Here is a 6,266-nt window from a genome sequence, read left to right on the forward strand (position 1 = left end):
AACAACTACCAGCAACATTATCATCAAAGGTCAAGTCATCAGCTCATCAGCAGCTCTTTGTTGCAATACGTACTGTATGTGGTCTGAAAGAGCAATTTTTCCTCTAATGTAATTTGACTTAATGGACAGGCCAGGCATTCCCATTTCCTAGTTAGACCTCTTCATGCCAGGTTAAATAAAATCTGATTTAATAAGGACCTATGAGAAATCGATTTTTTCCGCAAAGTAAAACAGGATCTACAAACAAGCAACAGCATGTCTGGATAAGAGCTGCAATATTTGTCACTTAGTTTATTAAATTATAAAAAGAAAATCAATTACCAATTATCTTAATAATCGATCAAATGTTTCAGTAACACAAACTGCCAAAAAATACACTGGTTTGTAAAAAGGTGGTTATTTACAGTTTCAATGGTGACTGAAACTGAGCATTTGATTTTTCACCATTTTCTGATATTTTATTGATTAAACAATTTATGGTATTTATTTAAGTGATTAGCAGATTAATCTAAAATGAAGATAATTGTTTGTTGTAGAATTGATCTGAATCAAAAGGCCCTTGGCTTTCTATCAATATGCATGGAGGTCTAAATACAGTTTTCTAAAATGCCGGTTTGCCCTAGATGGAGAATTTCAATTGCTACAGTTCCAAAAGATAATGAACATTAAATACGTAGGATCATCACATGCCCTGGTGAGAAAAACAACTCCGAGTTAAAAAGAGCAACCTGCACAATAATATTTAACCTTGCGTCGCAGATTCGCTTCAGTTTTCCTTTTATCCTTCTGTTTGACTGGTTGCTTATCCTGTCAATTGTGCTGGTCAGCCTGTAGAAGCCAGCAGTGGTGCTATATGGGTAGATTTGCTTACAAAACAGTTAGCACTCATCTCACTGCCACTGTGTTTATGTCTCTGCATAATGCCAAAGCTTCTTTGGAGAAAGGTTGTTGACAGACCTTCAAACCTGGGCTCATACAAAGAGTATTAAGGTTCTCTAATTTCACACACATATACCAATTTAAAATGAACACATACACAATATTAGGGTAGCTGCACTGGGGAGGTCAGGTCTCCAGGGGGATTGAACTCCCCTTCAAGCACACACCCAAGGCCCACAAAATTGGGGGGAAAAGTAAAAGTCAATTTTATAATCCCAGGAGGACAAGCTTTTGATCATTCCATAGACCACATAAGGTCCCTCTGCAGCAGTCTACCCTAAATTTAGCCAAAGTGCTTCCAATTTCCAAAAAAACAGCACAGCTCTTTAAAGTTCAAGTGAAAAGCAAACTTTAACCCAGCTCCCCTTCATCTCAACAACAATTAGGAGCTGTTTTTAAATCTCACAACTTTTATTTATGTTGGCATGACACATTAGCTTCACACAGTGGTGGCACGCTACTACTCCTGCTTTCCCCACAGCTGCTTTCTTGCTGTTCAAAGGTCAGTGTGCGAGAGACAGAGAGAGAGAGAAAGACTGAGAGACTACACAAACATAGTATATTTCAGAGCCAGCCAGCAAAAGTTGCTGCGTCTTATAAGTAGCTCCCTCCCAGTGTGGCATCAATATACTGTGCACTTGTACTGTGAAATTGGTCCGGTCCCCTTCACCTTTTTCACATTTTGTTATGTTGCAGCCTCATGCTAAAATCATTCAATGATTTTCCTCATCAATTGACTCTCAATATCCCATAATGACAAAGAAAAAACATAATTTCACTTTTTTTTTCAAATTAATTTAAAAAGGAAAAAGTGAAATATCACATTGACATAATTACTCAGACGCTGTGCTAAGCATTTTTGGTTCAGTTGCCTCCCATTTCTCTTGATCATCTTTGAGATGTTTCTACACCTTGATTGGAGTCCACCTGTGGTAAATTCAGCTGATTTGACATGATTTGGAAAGGAATACAGACAACACATATCAGCGCAAAAACCATGCATTGAAGGTTCCAAAGAGCACAGTGGTCTCATAATTCTTCAATGGAAGAAGTGTGGAACAAGCAGGACTCTTCCTAGAACTGGCTGCCCGGGCAAACTGACTAATCAGGGGAGAAGGGCTTTGGTAGGAGAGGTGACCAAGAACCTGATGGTCACTCTGGCTGAGCACTAGAGATCCCGTGTGGAGACGGAGAAACTTCCAGTCACTCTGGCTGAGCACTAGAGATCCCGTGTGGAGACGGAGAAACTTCCAGAAGGAGATGGAAGCTTCTGCTCGGTGAAGACACATGAAAGGAGTTTGCAAAATATCAAAAAGGGCTCACACTGAGTAACAAGATTCTCTGGTCTGATGAATCTAAGATTGAACTGTTTGGCCTCAATTCTAAGCATCATGTCTGAAGGAAACAAGGCACCCCTCATGACCTGTCCTAGCGATGATGCATGGTGATGGCAGCTTCATGCTGTGGGCTGCTTTTTAGCAGCAGGGACAGGAAGACTGGTCAGGGTTGAGGGAAAGCTGAACGGAGCAAAGTACAGAGATATCCCTCATGAAAACCTGGTCCAGAGAACTCAGAACCTCAGACTGGGCCAAAGATTCACCTTCCAACAGGAAAATTACCCTAAGCATACAGCCAAGACGACACAGTTGTGGCTTGAGGACAACTCTGTCAATGTCCTTGAGTGCCCAGCCAGAGCTCTGACTTGAACCCAATCAAACATCTCTGGAGAGACCTGAAAATGTCTGTACAACAATGGTCCCTTTCCAACCTGAGATAGCCTGAGAGGATCTGCAGAGAAGACTGGCAGAAAATCCAAATGTGCAAAGCTTGTCGTGTCATTCCCAAGATGAATCGAGGCTGTTATCGCTGCTAAAGTACTGAGGGAAGGGTGTGATGCCAATGTAATATTTCAGTTTTTCCTTTTCAATAAATTTTCTAAAATTTCTTAAATTCTGTTTGGGCTTTGTCATTGTGGGATATTGAATGTAGATTTAGGGGAAAAATGAATTTAAACAATTTCTGCATGAGGCTGCAACATAACAAGATGTGAAAAAAGTGAAGGGGTCTGAATACTTTGTGAATGCATTGTGTACAGTATGTGACTGCCTGAGCTGCCAAACCAGGACACTCAATGGTCCTTAAATACAATAAGCAAGAGTGTACAGAGAACCTTCAACAGCCACTAAAACAAAGTCCTGTTTGACCATTTCTCTCAGTATATCCATAAAATAGGGGAATGTAAGACAATTGGGCCTAGTCATAATTGATAGGCATACCCATCAGGTGTTAGCTGAGTCCATGTTAACTAGGTTACTCCTGTGGCACACTGTGCTCAAAACTGTACTTTTGCCAGTCAGGGACTGTGACAGTTCATGTGTTATATTGTTCCCGTCCAGTATTTATAAAAGGGTCGCTACTGATATGTTGTAGCAATGCTGCATTAAATAGCAGTGTGCCTGCCTCATGACAGGCCCATGTTTACCTGCGTCTTAACTCAGACCTGAGTTGTGCGTGACCAGAGAATCACCTTATAGACCTGACATGTCAACACCTCTAAAAGTTAAAAGGTGACCAATGATTTTCTTTTCCTCTTCAGATGACAAAATTCAGTAAACAAGACCATGGGTTGTTGAACAATAAAGGAGTAGACTGCTCACACTTTCAAACTATCCTTAGGCCATATGCTAACAACAGCCTGTTATTTTAAACGAAAACACTGATCATAAAAACACAAACTCGTACACGATTAACGCACACTGGCTGACTTTGGATAATCCACTGACATGCTAACGTTAGCTCATGAACTAAACACTAAGTTAACAGAGTTAGCCAGTTAACTACTGGCCTTCGGGTAGTAACCGTCTAAAATCTTACCCCATGTTTGGTAAACTTGTGTTTGCATAGGAGCAGCATCTGTCACATAAAGCTGGCTAACGACATTTAGCCATGTACTGGCATTAGTATGCAACCAAAGCTAAAATCAGATAGCTGAGCCACCAATAAACTAGCCAGTTAGCTAAAGAGAACCCCTGTTTCGTGTTATTGTTGGCGTAACTAGCTTACGTTAGCTGCCTGTCCTAACTACCGTTACGATATCCAGCTGGCTAACCAGATGGTAATGTCTGCACACAAATGAAACTCTCAGTGTGTTGGTTTCGTCCCCGACATGGTTAGTTTTGCCAGCTGACGTTACAAACTTAGCCAAGTTAGCTATTATCCAACTGCTGCCAGCTAGCCGGTGTGCTAACTAACTTAGCTACTTAGCAGCTGTGCTAGTTGTCCGCCATCACAGAGCTAGTCAAACAGTTTGGCTCATGTGAAGACAGACTTGCCATGAATTCATTCTGACATGATAAGACAGCCGTCGGTAACGTTAGTGGTTTAAGTCACATAAACAGCCGTGTTTTACCTTGCCCGTTGTCCAGCTCCTTTCCTATTCTCTCTGGCTCTGCGCCTCTCTAACGTTACGGTTGTCGGTAGAATACCCAACCGGATAGGCCCTACAGTCTGCTACGGTTCTCTTGCCATCTCTGTGCAGAAGCCTCCGACCAGCGAACAGTCGGGCGACAGGCGCGCCACCCCAAATACTGCTGTGTAATAACACGGGATAGGAGTTAGCCCCCAGTCGACACTTTACACATATGCTAACAACAGCCTATTATTACGAAAACACTGATCATAACAGTGATCACTGATTATATATAATGTTGTTACTGCACTACATCGCTGTTGAGATAGTTTGGACAATGGAGAATTAGACCAGGCCTTTGCATATCGGCTGTAAATTCAGAGTCTCATAATAACAGTTATTTTTTTTATACCGCCGAAACAATGACACTGAGCTTTTCTCCTCAATTGTTAGTGTGTGTTTGTGTTTATTTTCCTATTTCCTTATTTCTCAAATTCCTCTTTTTTCTTTTCTTTTTTTCTTTTTTTTTTTTTTACAATAGACTAATTCATTATTTTAGTTTCTACTGCAGTGATTTTGCTCATTTTAATATGTTGTCTTACTGAAAGGCCTGTTTCATTTCACTTCACAAATTGTGGTTTATGTTTGAATGTTACAGTGGTTCCCAGCCTGGGGGCCAGGAACCAAAAGGGTCTACAAATAAATCTGAATGGTCACAAGATGAAAACAAAAAAGAGAACAAATACTTTGTTACCAAAATGTATATTTATAGTTATTATCTGACCTGTTTCCACTGATTTTGGATTTTCTTATTATGAAATACTGTTGGTAATAATATTACCTCTTCTGGCTGTTAAATTCATGCCAGTGATTAAATTGGTTTAATTGCTCACAACTCATTTCCACACATAAGGCAATCCCCTATGCTGAGGGGTCACAAGTAGTTACTGGTTTATTTTCTATGAAAGATTGCAGAATGACTTGCAGTCAAACCGCCATTCTTACACTGCATTTATTAAATGGGCACATCACACAGAGGTATCACTAATAGGCACTAGCTGCTCTTCTCTGTTGATTTAGAGACTGATGTTGTGGTCTGGCATATGTCAGTTCATGATTCTTAGGTACATACCTCAGTAGTATAAACTAGGATCATTGTGAGTAAGTAAACAGGTTTGAAATCCATAGTTTACTTCAAGGTTTATACAAATAATCTGTCGGGTACAGGGCCAAAACCACAGGACAAGTTGTTATTATAGCTTAGGGTTATGAATTTTTGGCCTTTCTTTCATTTCCAAATGACATGTCTTTCATTTCAGCTAAAGCTTGTGTGTATTAAATAAATAATCCATCTGTAAATAACTGACCGAGATTTTTGACTGAGGTTGAGAGCAGACTCACTGTAGAGACCAATAGATGAAACCAGACTGGAAAAAATTTATGGGAAGCTTCGGCCACTCATTATACATAATTTTCTTTCAATATGCCCCTTTTAATAACAGAATATAGTGTGACAATTTAAAAGACATTTAAACTTAATCTGATAATCTGATTTGATATTTCAGGTCTTCTGGTTGATTTCTTCAACCATTATGTATGTATGAAAATAGATTCACTCTCTGTGAATAAAAGGGCATGAGTGTGCTTAACAAAGAGGACAAATGAAAGCAAACCCAATTCAATACTAGCCACATTATCATATGATATGTTAATGCGTCGTGTGGCGTAGTGGTCTAAGCAGGTGTCCCATGTGTAGAGTCTACAGTCCTCGCTGCAGTTGGCCCCGGTTCGAGTCCTGCATTGGATGGTCTTTACTGCATGTCATACCCCCTCTCTGCCTCCCCATTTCCTGTCTCTCTACTGTCCTGTCAAATAAAGGCATAAAAAGCCCCAAAAAAATATACTTTAAAAAAATTTC

The 6,266-nt window shown here is 40.1% G+C and overlaps 1 protein-coding gene across 3 annotated transcripts in view; it reads right to left on the minus strand.

Annotated features, from left to right (window-relative positions):
* Window positions 1-4,529, minus strand: part of LOC130161504 (NEDD4-like E3 ubiquitin-protein ligase WWP1) — a 32,162-nt gene extending 27,633 nt beyond the window's left edge. For 2 of the 3 annotated variants that reach the window (XM_056364845.1, XM_056364846.1), the window contains exon 1: window positions 4,349-4,528. The gene's annotated coding sequence lies outside the window, so the exon portion shown is untranslated. Of the gene's footprint in view, window positions 1-4,348 lie in introns of all 3 variants that reach the window. The other variant, XM_056364848.1, reaches the window with a different exon arrangement.
* Between the last annotated feature and the right edge of the window lie 1,737 nt (window positions 4,530-6,266).

Source organism: Seriola aureovittata, chromosome 20, assembly GCF_021018895.1.
Source record: "Seriola aureovittata isolate HTS-2021-v1 ecotype China chromosome 20, ASM2101889v1, whole genome shotgun sequence".
NCBI classification, from domain to species: Eukaryota; Metazoa; Chordata; class Actinopteri; order Carangiformes; family Carangidae; genus Seriola; species Seriola aureovittata.